Below are 24595 nucleotides of genomic sequence, written 5' to 3'. Positions count from 1 at the left end.
TAAAATAGAGAAACTTACCTCCCAGAAATCACTTGCACCTTGCTCCCGCTGAAATTGACTAGCCTGCTCCTGTGTTGGTCTCCCAGAAATCACTTGCGCACCGCTCCCGCTGGAATCGACTGGCCTGCTCCTGCGAAGGTAACTGTTTTTAAAGGACAAAATTACCTCCCAGAAATCACTTGCGCACTGCTCCCGCTGAAATTGACTAGCCTGCTCCTGTGAAGGTCTCCCATGAAATCACTTGCGCACCGCTCCCGCTGAAATCGCCTGGCCTGCTCCTGCGAAGGTACGTGTTTTTAAAGGAGAAACTTACCTCCCAGAAATCACTTGCGCACTGCTCCCGCTGAAATTGACTAGCCTGCTCCTGTGAAGTTCTCCCAGAAATCACTTGCGCACTGCTCCCTCTGAAATCGACTGGCCTGCTCCTGTGAAGGTCTCCCAGAAATCACTTGCGCACTGTTCCCGCTGAAATCGACTGGCCTGCTCCTGCGAAGGTAAGTGTTTTTAAAGGAGAAACTTACCTCCCAGAAATCACTTGCGCACTGCTCCCGCTGAAATCGACTGGCCTGCTCCTGCGAAGGTAAGTGTTTTTAAAGGAGAAACTTACCTCCCAGAAATCACTTGCGCACTGCTCCCGCTGAAATCGACTGGCCTGCTCCTGCGAAGGTAAGTGTTTTTAAAGAAGAAACCTACCTCCCAGAAATCACTTGCGCACTACTCCCGCTGAAATTGACTAGCCTGCTCCTGTGAAGGTCTCACAGAAATCACTTGCGCACTGCTCCCGCTGAAATCGACTGGCCTGCTCTTGTGAAGGTCTCCCAGAAATCACTTGCGCACCGCTCCCGCTGAAATCGACTGGCCTGCTCCTGCGAAGGTAACTGTTTTTAAAGGACAAACTTACCTCCCAGAAATCACTTGCGCACTGCTCCCGCTGAAATTGACTAGCCTGCTCCTGTGAAGTACTCCCAGAAATCACTTGCGCACTGCTCCCGCTGAAATCGACTGGCCTGCTCCTGCGAAGCGAAGTGTTTTTAAAGGAGAAACTTACCTCCCAGAAATCACTTGCGCACCGCTCCCGCTGAAATCGACTGGCCTGCTCCTGCGAAGGTAAGTGTTTTTAAAATAGAGAAACTTACCTCCCAGAAATCACTTGCACCTTGCTCCCGCTGAAATTGACTAGCCTGCTCCTGTGTTGGTCTCCCAGAAATCACTTGCGCACCGCTCCCGCTGGAATCGACTGGCCTGCTCCTGCGAAGGTAACTGTTTTTAAAGGACAAAATTACCTCCCAGAAATCACTTGCGCACTGCTCCCGCTGAAATTGACTAGCCTGCTCCTGTGAAGGTCTCCCATGAAATCACTTGCGCACCGCTCCCGCTGAAATCGCCTGGCCTGCTCCTGCGAAGGTACGTGTTTTTAAAGGAGAAACTTACCTCCCAGAAATCACTTGCGCACTGCTCCCGCTGAAATTGACTAGCCTGCTCCTGTGAAGTTCTCCCAGAAATCACTTGCGCACTGCTCCCTCTGAAATCGACTGGCCTGCTCCTGTGAAGGTCTCCCAGAAATCACTTGCGCACTGTTCCCGCTGAAATCGACTGGCCTGCTCCTGCGAAGGTAAGTGTTTTTAAAGGAGAAACTTACCTCCCAGAAATCACTTGCGCACTGCTCCCGCTGAAATCGACTGGCCTGCTCCTGCGAAGGTAAGTGTTTTTAAAGGAGAAACTTACCTCCCAGAAATCACTTGCGCACTGCTCCCGCTGAAATCGACTGGCCTGCTCCTGCGAAGGTAAGTGTTTTTAAAGGAGAAACCTACCTCCCAGAAATCACTTGCGCACTACTCCCGCTGAAATTGACTAGCCTGCTCCTGTGAAGGTCTCACAGAAATCACTTGCGCACTGCTCCCGCTGAAATCGACTGGCCTGCTCTTGTGAAGGTCTCCCAGAAATCACTTGCGCACCGCTCCCGCTGAAATCGACTGGCCTGCTCCTGCGAAGGTAACTGTTTTTAAAGGACAAACTTACCTCCCAGAAATCACTTGCGCACTGCTCCCGCTGAAATTGACTAGCCTGCTCCTGTGAAGTACTCCCAGAAATCACTTGCGCACTGCTCCCGCTGAAATCGACTGGCCTGCTCCTGTGAAAGTCTCCCAGAAATCACTTGCGCACTGCTCCCGCTGAAATCGACTGGCCTGCTCCTGCGAAGCGAAGTGTTTTTAAAGGAGAAACTTACCTCCCAGAAATCACTTGCGCACTGCTCCCGCTGAAATCGACTGGCCTGCTCCTGCGAAGGTAAGTGTTTTTAAAGGAGAAACTTACCTCCCAGAAATCACTTGCGCACTACTCCCGCTGAAATTGACTAGCCTGCTCCTGTGAAGGTCTCCCAGAAATCACTTGTGCACCGCTCCCACTGAAATCGACTGGCCTGCTCCTGCGAAGGTAACTGTTTTTAAAGGACAAACTTACCTACCAGAAATCACTTGCGCACTGCTCCCGCTGAAATTGACTAGCCTGCTCCTGTGAAGGTCTCCCAGAAATCACTTGCGCACCGCTCCCGCTGAAATCGACCGGCCTGCTCCTGCGAAGGTAAGTGTTTTCAAAGGAGAAACTTACCTCCCAGAAATCACTTGCGCACTGCTCCCGCTGAAATCGACTGGCCTGCTCCTGCGAAGCGAAGTGTTTTTAAAGGAGAAACATACCTCCCAGAAATCATTTGCGCACCGGTCCCGCTGAAATCGACTGGCCTGCTCCTGCGAAGGTAAGTATTTTTAAAGGAGAAACTTACCTCCCAGAAATCACTTGCGCACTGCTCCCGCTGAAATTGACTAGCCTGCTCCTGTGAAGGTCTCCCAGAAATCACTTGCGCACCGCTCCCACTGAAATCGACTGGCCTGCTCCTGCGAAGGCAAGTGTTTTTAAAATAGAGAAACTTACCTCCCAGAAATCACTTGCGCACTGCTCCCGCTGAAATTGACTAGCCTGCTCCTGTGAAGGTCTCCCAGAAATCACTTGCGCACCGCTCCCGCTGAAATCGACTGGCCTGCTCCTGTGAAGGTAAGTGTTTTTAAAGGAGAAACTTACCTACCAGAAATCACTTGCGCACTGCTCCCGCTGAAATTGACTAGCCTGCTCCTGTGAAGGTCTCCCAGAAATCACTTGCGCACTGCTCCCGCTGAAATCGACTGGCCTGCTCCTGCGAAGCGAAGTGTTTTTAAAGGAGAAACTTACCTCCCAGAAATCACTTGCGCACCGCTCCCGCTGAAATCGACTGGCCTGCTCCTGCGAAGGTAAGTGTTTTTAAAATAGAGAAACTTACCTCCCAGAAATCACTTGCACCTTGCTCCCGCTGAAATTGACTAGCCTGCTCCTGTGAAGTTCTCCCAGAAATCACTTGCGCACTGCTCCCTCTGAAATCGACTGGCCTGCTCCTGTGAAGGTCTCCCAGAAATCACTTGCGCACTGTTCCCGCTGAAATCGACTGGCCTGCTCCTGCGAAGGTAAGTGTTTTTAAAGGAGAAACTTACCTCCCAGAAATCACTTGCGCACTGCTCCCGCTGAAATCGACTGGCCTGCTCCTGCGAAGGTAAGTGTTTTTAAAGGAGAAACTTACCTCCCAGAAATCACTTGCGCACTGCTCCCGCTGAAATCGACTGGCCTGCTCCTGCGAAGGTAAGTGTTTTTAAAGGAGAAACCTACCTCCCAGAAATCACTTGCGCACTACTCCCGCTGAAATTGACTAGCCTGCTCCTGTGAAGGTCTCACAGAAATCACTTGCGCACTGCTCCCGCTGAAATCGACTGGCCTGCTCTTGTGAAGGTCTCCCAGAAATCACTTGCGCACCGCTCCCGCTGAAATCGACTGGCCTGCTCCTGCGAAGGTAACTGTTTTTGAAGGACAAACTTACCTCCCAGAAATCACTTGCGCACTGCTCCTGCTGAAATTGACTAGCCTGCTCCTGTGAAGTACTCCCAGAAATCACTTGCGCACTGCTCCCGCTGAAATCGACTGGCCTGCTCCTGCGAAGCGAAGTGTTTTTATAGGAGAAACTTACCTCCCAGAAATCACTTGCGCACCGCTCCCGCTGAAATCGACTGGCCTGCTCCTGTGAAGGTAAGTGTTTTTAAAGGAGAAACTTACCTACCAGAAATCACTTGCGCTCTGCTCCCGCTGAAATTGACTAGCCTGCTCCTGTGAAGGTCTCCCAGAAATCACTTGCGCACCGCTCCCACTGAAATCGACTGGCCTGCTCCTGCGAAGGTAAGTGTTTTTAAAGGAGAAACTTACCTCCCAGAAATCACTTGCGCACTGCTCCCGCTGAAATTGACTAGCCTGCTCCTGTGAAGGTCTCCCAGAAATCACTTGCGCACCGCTCCCACTGAAATCGACTGGCCTGCTCCTGCGAAGGTAAGTGTTTTTAAAATAGAGAAACTTACCTCCCAGAAATCACTTGCACCTTGCTCCCGCTGAAATTGACTAGCCTGCTCCTGTGTTGGTCTCCCAGAAATCACTTGCGCACCGCTCCCGCTGGAATCGACTGGCCTGCTCCTGCGAAGGTAACTGTTTTTAAAGGACAAACTTACCTCCCAGAAATCACTTGCGCACTGCTCCCGCTGAAATTGACTAGCCTACTCCTGTGAAGTACTCCCAGAAATCACTTGCGCACTGCTCCCGCTGAAATCGACTGGCCTGCTCCTGTGAAAGTCTCCCAGAAATCACTTGCGCACCAGCTCCCGCTGAAATCGACTGGCCTTCTCCTGCGAAGCTAAGTGTTTTTAAAGGAGAAACTTACCTATCAGAAATCACTTGCACACTGCTCTCTCTGAAATTGACTAGCCTGCTCCTGTGAAGGTCTCCCAGAAATCACTTGCGCACCACTCCCGCTGAAATCGACTGGCCTGCTCCTGCGAAGGTACGTGTTTTTAAAGGAGAAACTTACCTCCCAGAAATCACTTGCGCACTGCTCCCGCTGAAATTGACTAGCCTGCTCCTGTGAAGTTCTCCCAGAAATCACTTGCGCACTGCTCCCTCTGAAATCGACTGGCCTGCTCCTCTGAAGGTCTCCCAGAAATCACTTGCGCACTGTTCCCGCTGAAATCGACTGGCCTGCTCCTGCGAAGGTAAGTGTTTTTAAAGGAGAAACTTCCCTCCCAGAAATCACTTGAGCACCGCTCCCGCTGAAATCGACTGGCCTGCTCCTGCGAAGGTAAGTGTTTTTAAAGGAGAAACTTACATCCCAGAAATCACTTGCGCACTGCTCCCGCTGAAATCGACTGGCCTGCTCCTGCGAAGGTAAGTGTTTTTAAAGGAGAAACTTACCTCCCAGAAATCACTTGCGCACTACTCCCGCTGAAATTGACTAGCCTGCTCCTGTGAAGGTCTCCCAGAAATCACTTGTGCACCGCTCCCACTGAAATCGACTGGCCTGCTCCTGCGAAGGTAACTGTTTTTAAAGGACAAACTTACCTACCAGAAATCACTTGCGCACTGCTCCCGCTGAAATTGACTAGACTGCTCCTGTGAAGGTCTCCCAGAAATCACTTGCGCACCGCTCCCGCTGAAATCGACTGGCCTGCTCCTGCGAAGGTAAGTGTTTTTAAAGGAGAAACTTACCTCCCAGAAATCACTTGCGCACTGCTCCCGCTGAAATCGACTGGCCTGCTCCTGCGAAGCGAAGTGTTTTTAAAGGAGAAACATACCTCCCAGAAATCACTTGCGCACCGGTCCCGCTGAAATCGACTAGCCTGCTCCTGTGAAGGTCTCACAGAAATCACTTGCGCACTGCTCCCGCTGAAATCGACTGGCCTGCTCTTGTGAAGGTCTCCCAGAAATCACTTGCGCACCGCTCCCGCTGAAATCGACTGGCCTGCTCCTGCGAAGGTAACTGTTTTTAAAGGACAAACTTACCTCCCAGAAATCACTTGCGCACTGCTCCCGCTGAAATTGACTAGCCTGCTCCTGTGAAGTACTCCCAGAAATCACTTGCGCACTGCTCCCGCTGAAATCGACTGGCCTGCTCCAGCGAAGCTAAGTGTTTTTAAAGGAGAAACTTACCTACCAGAAATCACTTGCGCACTGCTCCCGCTGAAATTGACTAGCCTGCTCCTGTGAAGGTCTCCCAGAAATCACTTGCGCACCGCTCCCGCTGAAATCGACTGGCCTGCTCCTGCGAAGGTAAGTGTTTTTAAAGGAGAAACTTACCTCACAGAAATCACTTGCGCACTGCTCCCGCTGAAATTGACTAGCCTGCCCCTGTGAAGGTCTCCCAGAAATCACTAGCGCAGTGCTCCCGCTGAAATCGACTGGCCTGCTCCTGTGAACGTCTCCCAGTAATCACTTGCGCACTGCTCCCGCTGAAATCGACTGGCCTGCTCCTGCGAAGCGAAGTGTTTTTAAAGGAGAAACATACCTCCCAGAAATCACTTGCGCACCGCTCCCGCTGAAATCGACTGGCCTGCTCCTGTGAAGGTAAGTGTTTTTAAAGGAGAAACTTCCCTACCAGAAATCACTTGCGCACTGCTCCCGCTGAAATTGACTAGCCTGCTCCTGTGAAGGTCTCCCAGAAATCACTTGCGCACCGCTCCCACTGAAATCGACTGGCCTGCTCCTGCGAAGGTACGTGTTTTTAAAGGAGAAACTTACCTCCCAGAAATCACTTGCGCACTGCTCCCGCTGAAATTGACTAGCCTGCTCCTGTGAAGTTCTCCCAGAAATCACTTGCGCACTGCTCCCTCTGAAATTGACTGGCCTGCTCCTGTGAAGGTCTCCCAGAAATCACTTGCGCACTATTCCCGCTGAAATCGACTGGCCTGCTCCTGCGAAGGTAAGTGTTTTTAAAGGAGAAACTTCCCTCCCAGAAATCCCTTGAGCACCGCTCCCGCTGAAATCGACTGGCCTGCTCCTGCGAAGGTAAGTGTTTTTAAAGGAGAAACTTACCTCCCAGAAATCACTTGCGCACTGCTCCCGCTGAAATCGACTGGCCTGCTCCTGCGAAGGTAAGTGTTTTTAAAGGAGAAACTTACCTCCCAGAAATCACTTGCGCACTACTCCCGCTGAAATTGACTAGCCTGCTCCTGTGAAGGTCTCACAGAAATCACTTGCGCACTGCTTCCGCTGAAATCGACTGGCCTGCTCTTGTGAAGGTCTCCCAGAAATCACTTGCGCACCGCTCCCGCTGAAATCGACTGGCCTGCTCCTGCGAAGCGAAGTGTTTTTAAAGGAGAAACTTACCTACCAGAAATGACTTGCGCACTGCTCCCGCTGAAATTGACTAGCCTGCTCCTGTGAAGGTCTCGCAGAAATCACTTGCGCACCGCTCCCGCTGAAATCGACTGGCCTGCTCCTGCGAAGGTAAGTGTTCTTAAAGGAGAAACTTACCTCCCAGAAATCACTTGAGCACTGCTCCCGCTGAAATTGACTAGCCTGCTCCTGTGAAGGTCTCCCAGAAATCACTTGCGCACTGCTCCCTCTCAAATCGACTGGCCTGCTCCTGTGAAGGTCTCCCAGAAATCACTTGCGCACTGCTCCCGCTGAAATTGACTAGCCTGCTCCTGTGAAGGTCTCCCAGAAATCACTTGCGCAGTGCTCCCGCTGAAATCGACTGGCCTGCTCCTGCGAAGGTAAGTGTTTTTAAAGGAGAAACTTCCCTCCCAGAAATCACTTGCGCACCGCTCCCGCTGAAATCGACTGGCCTGCTCCTGTGAAAGTAAGTGTTTTTAAAGGAGAAACTTACCTCCCAGAAATCACTTGCGCACTGCTCCCACTGAAATTGACTAGCCTGCTCCTGTGAAGGTCTCCCAGAAATCAATTGCGCACCGCTCCCGCTGAAATCGACTGGCCTGCTCCTGCGAAGGTACGTGTTTTTAAAGGAGAAACTTACCTCCCAGAAATCACTTGCGCACTGCTCCCGCTGAAATTGACTAGCCTGCTCCTGTGAAGTTCTCCCAGAAATCACTTGCGCACTGCTCCCTCTGAAATCGACTGGCCTGCTCCTGTGAAGGTCTCCCAGAAATCACTTGCGCACTGTTCCCGCTGAAATCGACTGGCCTGCTCCTGCGAAGGTAAGTGTTTTTAAAGGAGAAACTTCCCTCCCAGAAATCACTTGAGCACCGCTCCCGCTGAAATCGACTGGCCTGCTCCTGCGAAGGTAAGTGTTTTTAAAGGAGAAACTTACCTCCCAGAAATCACTTGCGCACTGCTCCCGCTGAAATCGACTGGCCTGCTCCTGCGAAGGTAAGTGTTTTTAAAGGAGAAACTTACCTCCCAGAAATCACTTGCGCACTACTCCCGCTGAAATTGACTAGCCTGCTCCTTTGAAGGTCTCACAGAAATCACTTGCGCACTGCTCCCGCTGAAATTGACTAGCCTGCTCCTGTGAAGGTCTCCCAGAAATCACTTGCGCACCGCTCCCACTGAAATCGACTGGCCTGCTCCTGCGAAGGCAAGTGTTTTTAAAATAGAGAAACTTACCTCCCAGAAATCACTTGCGCACTGCTCCCGCTGAAATTGACTAGCCTGCTCCTGTGAAGGTCTCCCAGAAATCACTTGCGCACCGCTCCCGCTGAAACCGACTGGCCTGCTCCTGCGAAGGTAAGTGTGTTTAAAGGAGAAACTCACCTCCCAGAAATCACTTGCGCACTGCTCCCGCTGAAATCGACTGGCCTGCTCCTGTGAAGGTCTCCCAGAAATTACTTGCGCACTGCACCCGCTGAAATCGACTGGCCTGCTCCTGCGAAGCGAAGTGTTTTTAAAGGAGAAACTTACCTGCCAGAAATAACTTGCGCACCGCTCCCGCTGAAATCGACTGGCCTGCTCCTGTGAAGGTAAGTGTTTTTAAAGGAGAAACTTACCTACCAGAAATCACTTGCGCACTGCTCCCGCTGAAATTGACTCGCCTGCTCCTGTGATGGTCTCCCAGAAATCACTTGCGCACTGCTCCCGCTGAAATCGACTGGCCTGCTCCTGCGAAGCGAAGTGTTTTTAAAGGAGAAACTTACCTCCCAGAAATCACTTGCGCACCGCTCCCGCTGAAATCGACTGGCCTGCTCCTGCGAAGGTAAGTGTTTTTAAAATAGAGAAACTTACCTCCCAGAAATCACTTGCACCTTGCTCCCGCTGAAATTGACTAGCCTGCTCCTGTGTTGGTCTCCCAGAAATCACTTGCGCACCGCTCCCGCTGGAATCGACTGGCCTGCTCCTGCGAAGGTAACTGTTTTTAAAGGACAAACTTACCTCCCAGAAATCACTTGCGCACTGCTCCCGCTGAAATTGACTAGCCTGCTCCTGTGAAGGTCTCCCATGAAATCACTTGCGCACCGCTCCCGCTGAAATCGCCTGGCCTGCTCCTGCGAAGGTACGTGTTTTTAAAGGAGAAACTTACCTCCCAGAAATCACTTGCGCACTGCTCCCGCTGAAATTGACTAGCCTGCTCCTGTGAAGTTCTCCCAGAAATCACTTGCGCACTGCTCCCTCTGAAATCGACTGGCCTGCTCCTGTGAAGGTCTCCCAGAAATCACTTCCGCACTGTTCCCGCTGAAATCGACTGGCCTGCTCCTGCGAAGGTAAGTGTTTTTAAAGGAGAAACTTACCTCCCAGAAATCACTTGCGCACTGCTCCCGCTGAAATCGACTGGCCTGCTCCTGCGAAGGTAAGTGTTTTTAAAGGAGAAACTTACCTCCCAGAAAAAACTTGCGCACTGCTCCCGCTGAGATCGACTGGCCTGCTCCTGCGAAGGTAAGTGTTTTTAAAGGAGAAACTTACCTCCCAGAAATCACTTGCGCACTACTCCCGCTGAAATTGACTAGCCTGCTCCTGTGAAGGTCTCACAGAAATCACTTGCGCACTGCTCCCGCTGAAATCGACTGGCCTGCTCTTGTGAAGGTCTCCCAGAAATCACTTGCGCACCGCTCCCGCTGAAATCGACTGGCCTGCTCCTGCGAAGGTAACTGTTTTTAAAGGACAAACTTACCTCCCAGAAATCACTTGCGCACTGCTCCCGCTGAAATTGACTAGCCTGCTCCTGTGAAGTACTCCCAGAAATCACTTGCGCACTGCTCCCGCTGAAATCGTCTGGCCTGCTCCAGCGAAGCTAAGTGTTTTTAAAGGATAAACTTACCTACCAGAAATCACTTGCGCACTGCTCCCGCTGAAATTGACTAGCCTGCTCCTGTGAAGGTAAGTGTTTTTAAAGGAGAAACTTACCTCCCAGAAATCACTTGCGCACTGCTCCCGCTGAAATTGACTAGCCTGCCCCTGTGAAGGTCTCCCAGAAATCACTAGCGCAGTGCTCCCGCTGAAATCGACTGGCCTGCTCCTGTGAACGTCTCCCAGTAATCACTTGCGCACTGCTCCCGCTGAAATCGACTGGCCTGCTCCTGCGAAGCGAAGTGTTTTTAAAGGAGAAACATACCTCCCAGAAATCACTTGCGCACCGCTCCCGCTGAAATCGACTGGCCTGCTCCTGTGAAGGTAAGTGTTTTTAAAGGAGAAACTTCCCTACCAGAAATCACTTGCGCACTGCTCCCGCTGAAATTGACTAGCCTGCTCCTGTGAAGGTCTCCCAGAAATCACTTGCGCACCGCTCCCACTGAAATCGACTGGCCTGCTCCTGCGAAGGTACGTGTTTTTAAAGGAGAAACTTACCTCCCAGAAATCACTTGCGCACTGCTCCCGCTGAAATTGACTAGCCTGCTCCTGTGAAGTTCTGCAGAAATCACTTGCGCACTGCTCCCTCTGAAATTGACTGGCCTGCTCCTGTGAAGGTCTCCCAGAAATCACTTGCGCACTATTCCCGCTGAAATCGACTGGCCTGCTCCTGCGAAGGTAAGTGTTTTTAAAGGAGAAACTTCCCTCCCAGAAATCACTTGAGCACCGCTCCCGCTGAAATCGACTGGCCTGCTCCTGCGAAGGTAAGTGTTTTTAAAGGAGAAACTTACCTCCCAGAAATCACTTGCGCACTGCTCCCGCTGAAATCGACTGGCCTGCTCCTGCGAAGGTAAGTGTTTTTAAAGGAGAAACTTACCTCCCAGAAATCACTTGCGCACTACTCCCGCTGAAATTGACTAGCCTGCTCCTGTGAAGGTCTCACAGAAATCACTTGCGCACTGCTTCCGCTGAAATCGACTGGCCTGCTCTTGTGAAGGTCTCCCAGAAATCACTTGCGCACCGCTCCCGCTGAAATCGACTGGCCTGCTCCTGCGAAGCGAAGTGTATTTAAAGGAGAAACTTACCTACCAGAAATGACTTGCGCACTGCTCCCGCTGAAATTGACTAGCCTGCTCCTGTGAAGGTCTCGCAGAAATCACTTGCGCACCGCTCCCGCTGAAATCGACTGGCCTGCTCCTGCGAAGGTAAGTGTTCTTAAAGGAGAAACTTACCTCCCAGAAATCACTTGAGCACTGCTCCCGCTGAAATTGACTAGCCTGCTCCTGTGAAGGTCTCCCAGAAATCACTTGCGCACTGCTCCCTCTCAAATCGACTGGCCTGCTCCTGTGAAGGTCTCCCAGGAATCACTTGCGCACTGCTCCCGCTGAAATTGACTAGCCTGCTCCTGTGAAGGTCTCCCAGAAATCACTTGCGCAGTGCTCCCGCTGAAATCGACTGGCCTGCTCCTGCGAAGGTAAGTGTTTTTAAAGGAGAAACTTCCCTCCCAGAAATCACTTGCGCACCGCTCCCGCTGAAATCGACTGGCCTGCTCCTGTGAAAGTAAGTGTTTTTAAAGGAGAAACTTACCTCCCAGAAATCACTTGCGCACTGCTCCCACTGAAATTGACTAGCCTGCTCCTGTGAAGGTCTCCCAGAAATCACTTGCGCACCGCTCCCGCTGAAATCGACTGGCCTGCTCCTGCGAAGGTACGTGTTTTTAAAGGAGAAACTTACCTCCCAGAAATCACTTGCGCACTGCTCCCGCTGAAATTGACTAGCCTGCTCCTGTGAAGTTCTCCCAGAAATCACTTGCGCACTGCTCCCTCTGAAATCGACTGGCCTGCTCCTGTGAAGGTCTCCCAGAAATCACTTGCGCACTGTTCCCGCTGAAATCGACTGGCCTGCTCCTGCGAAGGTAAGTGTTTTTAAAGGAGAAACTTCCCTCCCAGAAATCACTTGAGCACCGCTCCCGCTGAAATCGACTGGCCTGCTCCTGCGAAGGTAAGTGTTTTTAAAGGAGAAACTTACCTCCCAGAAATCACTTGCGCACTGCTCCCGCTGAAATCGACTGGCCTGCTCCTGCGAAGGTAAGTGTTTTTAAAGGAGAAACTTACCTCCCAGAAATCACTTGCGCACTACTCCCGCTGAAATTGACTAGCCTGCTCCTTTGAAGGTCTCACAGAAATCACTTGCGCACTGCTCCCGCTGAAATTGACTAGCCTGCTCCTGTGAAGGTCTCCCAGAAATCACTTGCGCACCGCTCCCACTGAAATCGACTGGCCTGCTCCTGCGAAGGCAAGTGTTTTTAAAATAGAGAAACTTACCTCCCAGAAATCACTTGCGCACTGCTCCCGCTGAAATTGACTAGCCTGCTCCTGTGAAGGTCTCCCAGAAATCACTTGCGCACCGCTCCCGCTGAAACCGACTGGCCTGCTCCTGCGAAGGTAAGTGTGTTTAAAGGAGAAACTCACCTCCCAGAAATCACTTGCGCACTGCTCCCGCTGAAATCGACTGGCCTGCTCCTGTGAAGGTCTCCCAGAAATTACTTGCGCACTGCACCCGCTGAAATCGACTGGCCTGCTCCTGCGAAGCGAAGTGTTTTTAAAGGAGAAACTTACCTGCCAGAAATAACTTGCGCACCGCTCCCGCTGAAATCGACTGGCCTGCTCCTGTGAAGGTAAGTGTTTTTAAAGGAGAAACTTACCTACCAGAAATCACTTGCGCACTGCTCCCGCTGAAATTGACTCGCCTGCTCCTGTGATGGTCTCCCAGAAATCACTTGCGCACTGCTCCCGCTGAAATCGACTGGCCTGCTCCTGCGAAGCGAAGTGTTTTTAAAGGAGAAACTTACCTCCCAGAAATCACTTGCGCACCGCTCCCGCTGAAATCGACTGGCCTGCTCCTGCGAAGGTAAGTGTTTTTAAAATAGAGAAACTTACCTCCCAGAAATCACTTGCACCTTGCTCCCGCTGAAATTGACTAGCCTGCTCCTGTGTTGGTCTCCCAGAAATCACTTGCGCACCGCTCCCGCTGGAATCGACTGGCCTGCTCCTGCGAAGGTAACTGTTTTTAAAGGACAAACTTACCTCCCAGAAATCACTTGCGCACTGCTCCCGCTGAAATTGACTAGCCTGCTCCTGTGAAGTTCTCCCAGAAATCACTTGCGCACTGCTCCCTCTGAAATCGACTGGCCTGCTCCTGTGAAGGTCTCCCAGAAATCACTTCCGCACTGTTCCCGCTGAAATCGACTGGCCTGCTCCTGCGAAGGTAAGTGTTTTTAAAGGAGAAACTTACCTCCCAGAAATCACTTGCGCACTGCTCCCGCTGAAATCGACTGGCCTGCTCCTGCGAAGGTAAGTGTTTTTAAAGGAGAAACTTACCTCCCAGAAATCACTTGCGCACTGCTCCCGCTGAGATCGACTGGCCTGCTCCTGCGAAGGTAAGTGTTTTTAAAGGAGAAACTTACCTCCCAGAAATCACTTGCGCACTACTCCCGCTGAAATTGACTAGCCTGCTCCTGTGAAGGTCTCACAGAAATCACTTGCGCACTGCTCCCGCTGAAATCGACTGGCCTGCTCTTGTGAAGGTCTCCCAGAAATCACTTGCGCACCGCTCCCGCTGAAATCGACTGGCCTGCTCCTGCGAAGGTAACTGTTTTTAAAGGACAAACTTACCTCCCAGAAATCACTTGCGCACTGCTCCCGCTGAAATTGACTAGCCTGCTCCTGTGAAGTACTCCCAGAAATCACTTGCGCACTGCTCCCGCTGAAATCGACTGGCCTGCTCCAGCGAAGCTAAGTGTTTTTAAAGGAGAAACTTACCTACCAGAAATCACTTGCGCACTGCTCCCGCTGAAATTGACTAGCCTGCTCCTGTGAAGGTAAGTGTTTTTAAAGGAGAAACTTACCTCCCAGAAATCACTTGCGCACTGCTCCCGCTGAAATTGACTAGCCTGCCCCTGTGAAGGTCTCCCAGAAATCACTAGCGCAGTGCTCCCGCTGAAATCGACTGGCCTGCTCCTGTGAACGTCTCCCAGTAATCACTTGCGCACTGCTCCCGCTGAAATCGACTGGCCTGCTCCTGCGAAGCGAAGTGTTTTTAAAGGAGAAACATACCTCCCAGAAATCACTTGCGCACCGCTCCCGCTGAAATCGACTGGCCTGCTCCTGTGAAGGTAAGTGTTTTTAAAGGAGAAACTTCCCTACCAGAAATCACTTGCGCACTGCTCCCGCTGAAATTGACTAGCCTGCTCCTGTGAAGGTCTCCCAGAAATCACTTGCGCACCGCTCCCACTGAAATCGACTGGCCTGCTCCTGCGAAGGTACGTGTTTTTAAAGGAGAAACTTACCTCCCAGAAATCACTTGCGCACTGCTCCCGCTGAAATTGACTAGCCTGCTCCTGTGAAGTTCTCCCAGAAATCACTTGCGCACTGCTCCCTCTGAAATCGACTGGCCTGCTCCTGTGAAGGTCTCCCAGAAATCACTTGCGCACTGTTCCCGCTGAAATCGACTGGCCTGCTCCTGCGAAGGTAAGTGTTTTTAAAGGAGAAACTTCCCTCCCAGAAATCACTTGAGCACCGCTCCCGCTGAAATCGACTGGCCTGCTCCTGCGAAGGTAACTGTTTTTAAAGGAGAAACTTACCTCCCAGAAATCACTTGCGCACTGCTCCCGCTGAAATCGACTGGCCTGCTCCTGCGAAGGTAAGTGTTTTTAAAGGAGAAACTTACCTCCCAGAAATCACTTGCGCACTACTCCCGCTGAAATTGACTAGCCTGCTCCTTTGAAGGTCTCACAGAAATCACTTGCGCACTGCTCCCGCTGAAATCGACTGGCCTGCTCCTGCGAAGCGAAGTGTTTTTAAAGGAGAAACTTACCTACCAGAAATCACTTGCGCACTACTCCCGCTGAAATTGACTAGCCTGCTCCTGTGAAGGTCTCGCAGAAATCACTTGCGCACCGCTCCCGCTGAAATCGACTGGCCTGCTCCTGCGAAGGTAAGTGTTCTTAAAGGAGAAACTTACCTCCCAGAAATCACTTGAGCACTGCTCCCGCTGAAATTGACTAGCCTGCTCCTGTGAAGGTCTCCCAGAAATCACTTGCGCACTGCTCCCTCTCAAATCGACTGGCCTGCTCCTGTGAAGGTCTCCCAGAAATCACTTGAGCACTGCTCCCGCTGAAATTGACTAGCCTGCTCCTGTGAAGGTCTCCCAGAAATCACTTGCGCAGTGCTCCCGCTGAAATCGACTGGCCTGCTCCTGCGAAGGTAAGTGTTTTTAAAGGAGAAACTTCCCTCCCAGAAATCACTTGCGCACCGCTCCCGCTGAAATCGACTGGCCTGCTCCTGTGAAAGTAAGTGTTTTTAAAGGAGAAACTTACCTCCCAGAAATCACTTGCGCACTGCTCCCACTGAAATTGACTAGCCTGCTCCTGTGAAGGTCTCCCAGAAATCACTTGCGCACCGCTCCCGCTGAAATCGACTGGCCTGCTCCTGCGAAGGTACGTGTTTTTAAAGGAGAAACTTACCTCCCAGAAATCACTTGCGCACTGCTCCCGCTGAAATTGACTAGCCTGCTCCTGTGAAGTTCTCCCAGAAATCACTTGCGCACTGCTCCCTCTGAAATCGACTGGCCTGCTCCTGTGAAGGTAAGTGTTTTTAAAGGAGAAACTTCCCTCCCAGAAATCACTTGAGCACCGCTCCCGCTGAAATCGACTGGCCTGCTCCTGCGAAGGTAAGTGTTTTTAAAGGAGAAACTTACCTCCCAGAAATCACTTGCGCACTGCTCCCGCTGAAATCGACTGGCCTGCTCCTGCGAAGGTAAGTGTTTTTAAAGGAGAACCTTACCTCCCAGAAATCACTTGCGCACTACTCCCGCTGAAATTGACTAGCCTGCTCCTTTGAAGGTCTCACAGAAATCACTTGCGCACTGCTCCCGCTGAAATCGACTGGCCTGCTCTTGTGAAGGTCTCCCAGAAATCACTTGCGCACCGCTCCCGCTGAAATCGACTGGCCTGCTCCTGTGAAGGTAAGTGTTTTTAAAGGAGAAACTTACCTACCAGAAATCACTTGCGCACTGCTCCCGCTGAAATTGACTAGCCTGCTCCTGTGAAGGTCTCCCAGAAATCACTAGTGCACCGCTCCCACTGAAATCGACTGGCCTGCTCCTGCGAAGGTAACTGTTTTTAAAGGACAAACTTACCTCCCAGAAATCACTTGCGCACTGCTCCCGCTGAAATTGACGAGCCTGCTCCTGTGAAGTACTCCCAGAAATCACTTGCGCACTGCTCCCGCTGAAATCGACTGGCCTGCTCCTGTGAAAGTCTCCCAGAAATCACTTGCGCACCGCTCCCGCTGAAATCGACTGGCCTGCTCCTGCGAAGCTAAGTGTTTTTAAAGGAGAAACTTACCTACCAGAAATCACTTGTGCACTGCTCCCGCTGAAATTGACTAGCCTGCTCCTGTGAAGGTCTCCCAGAAATCACTTGCGCACCGCTCCCGCTGAAATCGACTGGCCTGCTCCTGCGAAGGTAAGTGTTTTTAAAGGAGAAACTTACCTCCCAGAAATCACTTGCGCACTGCTCCCGCTGAAATTGACTAGCCTGCCCCTGTGAAGGTCTCCCAGAAATCACTTGCGCACTGCTCCCGCTGAAATCGACTGGCCTGCTCCTGTGAAGGTCTCCCAGAAATCACTTGCGCACTGCTCCCGCTGAAATCGACTGGCCTGCTCCTGCGAAGCGAAGTGTTTTTAAAGGAGAAACATACCTCCCAGAAATCACTTGCGCACCGCTCCAGCTGAAATCGACTGGCCTGCTCCTGTGAAGGTAAGTGTTTTTAAAGGAGAAACTTCCCTACCAGAAATCACTTGCGCACTGCTCCCGCTGAAATTGACTAGCCTGCTCCTGTGAAGGTCTCCCAGAAATCACTTGCGCACCGCTCCCACTGAAATCGACTGGCCTGCTCCTGCGAAGGTAAGTGTTTTTAAAATAGAGAAACTTACCTCCCAGAAATCACTTGCGCACTGCTCCCGCTGAAATTGACTAGTCTGCTCCTGTGAAGGTCTCCCAGAAATCACTTGCGCACCGCTCCCGCTGAAATCGACTGGCCTGCTCCTGCGAAGGTACGTGTTTTTAAAGTAGAAACTTACCTCCCAGAAATCAGTTGCGCACTGCTCCCGCTGAAATCGACTGGCCTGCTCCTGCGAAGGTAAGTGTTTTTAAAGGAGAAACATACCTCCCAGAAATCACTTGCGCACTACTCCCGCTGAAATTGACTAGCCTGCTCCTGTGAAGATCTCACAGAAATCACTTGCGCACTGCTCCCGCTGAAATCGACTGGCCTGCTCTTGTGAAGGTCTCCCAGAAATCACTTGCGCACCGCTCCCGCTGAAATCGACTGGCCTGCTCCTGCGAAGCTAAGTGTTTTTAAAGGCGAAACATCCCTCCCAGAAATCACTTGCGCACCGCTCCCGCTGAAATCGACTGGCCTGCTCCTGCGAAGGTAAGTGTTTTTAAAGGAGAAACTTACCTCCCAGAAATCACTTGCGCACTGCTCCCGCTGAAATTGACTAGCCTGCTCCTGTGAAGTTCTCCCAGAAATCACTTGCGCACTACTCCCTCTGAAATTGACTGGCCTGCTCCTGTGAAGGTCTCCCAGAAATCACTTGCGCACTGTTCCCGCTGAAATCGACTGGCCTGCTCCTGCGAAGGTAAGTGTTTTTAAAGGAGAAACTTCCCTCCCAGAAATCACTTGAGCACCGCTCCCGCTGAAATCGACTGGCCTGCTCCTGCGAAGGTAAGTGTTTTTAAAGGAGAAACTTACCTCCCAGAAATCACTTGCGCACTGCTCCCGCTGAAATCGACTGGCCTGCTCCTGCGAAGGTAAGTGTTTTTAAAGGAGAAACTTACCTCCCAGAAATCACTTGCGCACTACTCCCGCTGAAATTGACTAGCCTGCTCCTGTGAAGGTCTCCCAGAAATCACTTGCGCACTGCTCCCTCTCAAATCGACTGGCCTGCTCCTGTGAAGGTCTCACAGAAATCACTTGCGCACTGCTCCCGCTGAAATCGACTGGCCTGCTCTTGTGAAGGTCTCCCAGAAATCACTTGCGCACCGCTCCCGCTGAAATCGACTGGCCTGCTCCTGCGAAGCTAAGTGTTTTTAAAGGAGAAACATCCCTCCCAGAAATCACTTGCGCACCGCTCCCGCTGAAATCGTCTGACCTGCTCCTGTGAAGGTAAGTGTTTTTAAAGGAGAAACTTACCTACCAGAAATCACTTGCGCACTGCTCCCGCTGAAATTGACTAGCCTGCTCCTGTGAAGGTCTCCCAGAAATCACTTGTGCACCGCTCCCACTGAAATCGACTGGCCTGCTCCTGCGAAGGTAACTGTTTTTAAAAGACAAACTTACCTCCCAGAAATCACTTGCGCACTGCTCCCGCTGAAATTGACTAGCCTGCTCCTGTGAAGTACTCCCAGAAATCACTTGCGCACTGCTCCCGCTGAAATCGACTGGCCTGCTCCTGTGAAAGTCTCCCAGAAATCACTTGCGCACCGCTCCCGCTGAAATCGACTGGCCTGCTCCTGCGAAGCTAAGTGTTTTTAAAGGAGAAACTTACCTACCAGAAATCACTTGCGCACTGCTCCCGCTGAAATTGACTAGCCTGCTCCTTTGAAGGTCTCACAGAAATCACTTGCGCACTGCTCCCGCTGAAATTGACTAGCCTGCTCCTGTGAAGGTCTCCCAGAAATCACTTGCGCACCGCTCCCACTGAAATCGACTGGCCTGCTCCTGCGAAGGCAAGTGTTTTTAAAATAGAGAAACTTACCTCCCAGAAATCACTTGCGCACTGCTCCCGCTGAAATTGACTAGCCTGCTCCTGTGAAGGTCTCCCAGAAATCACTTGCGCACCGCTCCCGCTGAAACCGACTGGCCTGCTCCTGCGAAGGTAAGTGTGTTTAAAGGAGAAACTCACCTCCCAGAAATCACTTGCGCACTGCTCCCGCTGAAATCGACTGGCCTGCTCCTGTGAAGGTCTCCCAGAAATTACTTGCGCACTGCACCCGCTGAAATCGACTGGCCTGCTCCTGCGAAGCGAAGTGTTTTTAAAGGAGAAACTTACCTGCCAGAAATAACTTGCGCACCGCTCCCGCTGAAATCGACTGGCCTGCTCCTGTGAAGGTAAGTGTTTTTAAAGGAGAAACTTACCTACCAGAAATCACTTGCGCACTGCTCCCGCTGAAATTGACTCGCCTGCTCCTGTGATGGTCTCCCAGAAATCACTTGCGCACTGCTCCCGCTGAAATCGACTGGCCTGCTCCTGCGAAGCGAAGTGTTTTTAAAGGAGAAACTTACCTCCCAGAAATCACTTGCGCACCGCTCCCGCTGAAATCGACTGGCCTGCTCCTGCGAAGGTAAGTGTTTTTAAAATAGAGAAACTTACCTCCCAGAAATCACTTGCACCTTGCTCCCGCTGAAATTGACTAGCCTGCTCCTGTGTTGGTCTCCCAGAAATCACTTGCGCACCGCTCCCGCTGGAATCGACTGGCCTGCTCCTGCGAAGGTAACTGTTTTTAAAGGACAAACTTACCTCCCAGAAATCACTTGCGCACTGCTCCCGCTGAAATTGACTAGCCTGCTCCTGTGAAGTTCTCCCAGAAATCACTTGCGCACTGCTCCCTCTGAAATCGACTGGCCTGCTCCTGTGAAGGTCTCCCAGAAATCACTTCCGCACTGTTCCCGCTGAAATCGACTGGCCTGCTCCTGCGAAGGTAAGTGTTTTTAAAGGAGAAACTTACCTCCCAGAAATCACTTGCGCACTGCTCCCGCTGAAATCGACTGGCCTGCTCCTGCGAAGGTAAGTGTTTTTAAAGGAGAAACTTACCTCCCAGAAATCACTTGCGCACTGCTCCCGCTGAGATCGACTGGCCTGCTCCTGCGAAGGTAAGTGTTTTTAAAGGAGAAACTTACCTCCCAGAAATCACTTGCGCACTACTCCCGCTGAAATTGACTAGCCTGCTCCTGTGAAGGTCTCACAGAAATCACTTGCGCACTGCTCCCGCTGAAATCGACTGGCCTGCTCTTGTGAAGGTCTCCCAGAAATCACTTGCGCACCGCTCCCGCTGAAATCGACTGGCCTGCTCCTGCGAAGGTAACTGTTTTTAAAGGACAAACTTACCTCCCAGAAATCACTTGCGCACTGCTCCCGCTGAAATTGACTAGCCTGCTCCTGTGAAGTACTCCCAGAAATCACTTGCGCACTGCTCCCGCTGAAATCGACTGGCCTGCTCCAGCGAAGCTAAGTGTTTTTAAAGGAGAAACTTACCTACCAGAAATCACTTGCGCACTGCTCCCGCTGAAATTGACTAGCCTGCTCCTGTGAAGGTAAGTGTTTTTAAAGGAGAAACTTACCTCCCAGAAATCACTTGCGCACTGCTCCCGCTGAAATTGACTAGCCTGCCCCTGTGAAGGTCTCCCAGAAATCACTAGCGCAGTGCTCCCGCTGAAATCGACTGGCCTGCTCCTGTGAACGTCTCCCAGTAATCACTTGCGCACTGCTCCCGCTGAAATCGACTGGCCTGCTCCTGCGAAGCGAAGTGTTTTTAAAGGAGAAACATACCTCCCAGAAATCACTTGCGCACCGCTCCCGCTGAAATCGACTGGCCTGCTCCTGTGAAGGTAAGTGTTTTTAAAGGAGAAACTTCCCTACCAGAAATCACTTGCGCACTGCTCCCGCTGAAATTGACTAGCCTGCTCCTGTGAAGGTCTCCCAGAAATCACTTGCGCACCGCTCCCACTGAAATCGACTGGCCTGCTCCTGCGAAGGTACGTGTTTTTAAAGGAGAAACGTACCTCCCAGAAATCACTTGCGCACTGCTCCCGCTGAAATTGACTAGCCTGCTCCTGTGAAGTTCTCCCAGAAATCACTTGCGCACTGCTCCCTCTGAAATCGACTGGCCTGCTCCTGTGAAGGTCTCCCAGAAATCACTTGCGCACTGTTCCCGCTGAAATCGACTGGCCTGCTCCTGCGAAGGTAAGTGTTTTTAAAGGAGAAACTTCCCTCCCAGAAATCACTTGAGCACCGCTCCCGCTGAAATCGACTGGCCTGCTCCTGCGAAGGTAACTGTTTTTAAAGGAGAAACTTACCTCCCAGAAATCACTTGCGCACTGCTCCCGCTGAAATCGACTGGCCTGCTCCTGCGAAGGTAAGTGTTTTTAAAGGAGAAACTTACCTCCCAGAAATCACTTGCGCACTACTCCCGCTGAAATTGACTAGCCTGCTCCTTTGAAGGTCTCACAGAAATCACTTGCGCACTGCTCCCGCTGAAATCGACTGGCCTGCTCTTGTGAAGGTCTCCCAGAAATCACTAGCGCACCGCTCCCGCTGAAATCGACTGGCCTGCTCCTGTGAAGGTAAGTGTTTTTAAAGGAGAAACTTACCTACCAGAAATCACTTGCGCACTGCTCCCGCTGAAATCGACTGGCCTGCTCCTGCGAAGCGAAGTGTTTTTAAAGGAGAAACTTACCTACCAGAAATCACTTGCGCACTACTCCCGCTGAAATTGACTAGCCTGCTCCTGTGAAGGTCTCGCAGAAATCACTTGCGCACCGCTCCCGCTGAAATCGACTGGCCTGCTCCTGCGAAGGTAAGTGTTCTTAAAGGAGAAACTTACCTCCCAGAAATCACTTGAGCACTGCTCCCGCTGAAATTGACTAGCCTGCTCCTGTGAAGGTCTCCCAGAAATCACTTGCGCACTGCTCCCTCTCAAATCGACTGGCCTGCTCCTGTGAAGGTCTCCCAGAAATCACTTGAGCACTGCTCCCGCTGAAATTGACTAGCCTGCTCCTGTGAAGGTCTCCCAGAAATCACTTGCGCAGTGCTCCCGCTCAAATCGACTGGCCTGCTCCTGCGAAGGTAAGTGTTTTTAAAGGAGAAACTTCCCTCCCAGAAATCACTTGCGCACCGCTCCCGCTGAAATCGACTGGCCTGCTCCTGTGAAAGTAAGTGTTTTTAAAGGAGAAACTTACCTCCCAGAAATCACTTGCGCACTGCTCCCACTGAAATTGACTAGCCTGCTCCTGTGAAGGTCTCCCAGAAATCACTTGCGCACCGCTCCCGCTGAAATCGACTGGCCTGCTCCTGCGAAGGTACGTGTTTTTAAAGGAGAAACTTACCTCCCAGAAATCACTTGCGCACTGCTCCCGCTGAAATTGACTAGCCTGCTCCTGTGAAGTTCTCCCAGAAATCACTTGCGCACTGCTCCCTCTGAAATCGACTGGCCTGCTCCTGTGAAGGTAAGTGTTTTTAAAGGAGAAACTTCCCTCCCAGAAATCACTTGAGCACCGCTCCCGCTGAAATCGACTGGCCTGCTCCTGCGAAGGTAAGTGTTTTTAAAGGAGAAACTTACCTCCCAGAAATCACTTGCGCACTGCTCCCGCTGAAATCGACTGGCCTGCTCCTGCGAAGGTAAGTGTTTTTAAAGGAGAACCTTACCTCCCAGAAATCACTTGCGCACTACTCCCGCTGAAATTGACTAGCCTGCTCCTTTGAAGGTCTCACAGAAATCACTTGCGCACTGCTCCCGCTGAAATCGACTGGCCTGCTCTTGTGAAGGTCTCCCAGAAATCACTTGCGCACCGCTCCCGCTGAAATCGACTGGCCTGCTCCTGTGAAGGTAAGTGTTTTTAAAGGAGAAACTTACCTACCAGAAATCACTTGCGCACTGCTCCCGCTGAAATTGACTAGCCTGCTCCTGTGAAGGTCTCCCAGAAATCACTAGTGCACCGCTCCCACTGAAATCGACTGGCCTGCTCCTGCGAAGGTAACTGTTTTTAAAGGACAAACTTACCTCCCAGAAATCACTTGCGCACTGCTCCCGCTGAAATTGACGAGCCTGCTCCTGTGAAGTACTCCCAGAAATCACTTGCGCACTGCTCCCGCTGAAATCGACTGGCCTGCTCCTGTGAAAGTCTCCCAGAAATCACTTGCGCACCGCTCCCGCTGAAATCGACTGGCCTGCTCCTGCGAAGCTAAGTGTTTTTAAAGGAGAAACTTACCTACCAGAAATCACTTGTGCACTGCTCCCGCTGAAATTGACTAGCCTGCTCCTGTGAAGGTCTCCCAGAAATCACTTGCGCACCGCTCCCGCTGAAATCGACTGGCCTGCTCCTGCGAAGGTAAGTGTTTTTAAAGGAGAAACTTACCTCCCAGAAATCACTTGCGCACTGCTCCCGCTGAAATTGACTAGCCTGCCCCTGTGAAGGTCTCCCAGAAATCACTTGCGCACTGCTCCCGCTGAAATCGACTGGCCTGCTCCTGTGAAGGTCTCCCAGAAATCACTTGCGCACTGCTCCCGCTGAAATCGACTGGCCTGCTCCTGCGAAGCGAAGTGTTTTTAAAGGAGAAACATACCTCCCAGAAATCACTTGCGCACCGCTCCAGCTGAAATCGACTGGCCTGCTCCTGTGAAGGTAAGTGTTTTTAAAGGAGAAACTTCCCTACCAGAAATCACTTGCGCACTGCTCCCGCTGAAATTGACTAGCCTGCTCCTGTGAAGGTCTCCCAGAAATCACTTGCGCACCGCTCCCACTGAAATCGACTGGCCTGCTCCTGCGAAGGTAAGTGTTTTTAAAATAGAGAAACTTACCTCCCAGAAATCACTTGCGCACTGCTCCCGCTGAAATTGACTAGTCTGCTCCTGTGAAGGTCTCCCAGAAATCACTTGCGCACCGCTCCCGCTGAAATCGACTGGCCTGCTCCTGCGAAGGTACGTGTTTTTAAAGTAGAAACTTACCTCCCAGAAATCAGTTGCGCACTGCTCCCGCTGAAATCGACTGGCCTGCTCCTGCGAAGGTAAGTGTTTTTAAAGGAGAAACATACCTCCCAGAAATCACTTGCGCACTACTCCCGCTGAAATTGACTAGCCTGCTCCTGTGAAGATCTCACAGAAATCACTTGCGCACTGCTCCCGCTGAAATCGACTGGCCTGCTCTTGTGAAGGTCTCCCAGAAATCACTTGCGCACCGCTCCCGCTGAAATCGACTGGCCTGCTCCTGCGAAGCTAAGTGTTTTTAAAGGCGAAACATCCCTCCCAGAAATCACTTGCGCACCGCTCCCGCTGAAATCGACTGGCCTGCTCCTGCGAAGGTAAGTGTTTTTAAAGGAGAAACTTACCTCCCAGAAATCACTTGCGCACTGCTCCCGCTGAAATTGACTAGCCTGCTCCTGTGAAGTTCTCCCAGAAATCACTTGCGCACTACTCCCTCTGAAATTGACTGGCCTGCTCCTGTGAAGGTCTCCCAGAAATCACTTGCGCACTGTTCCCGCTGAAATCGACTGGCCTGCTCCTGCGAAGGTAAGTGTTTTTAAAGGAGAAACTTCCCTCCCAGAAATCACTTGAGCACCGCTCCCGCTGAAATCGACTGGCCTGCTCCTGCGAAGGTAAGTGTTTTTAAAGGAGAAACTT

This window comes from Scyliorhinus torazame, chromosome 10 (assembly GCF_047496885.1).
Source record: "Scyliorhinus torazame isolate Kashiwa2021f chromosome 10, sScyTor2.1, whole genome shotgun sequence".
Taxonomy (NCBI): domain Eukaryota; kingdom Metazoa; phylum Chordata; class Chondrichthyes; order Carcharhiniformes; family Scyliorhinidae; genus Scyliorhinus; species Scyliorhinus torazame.
Note: the sequence above shows the minus strand (reverse complement) of the source record.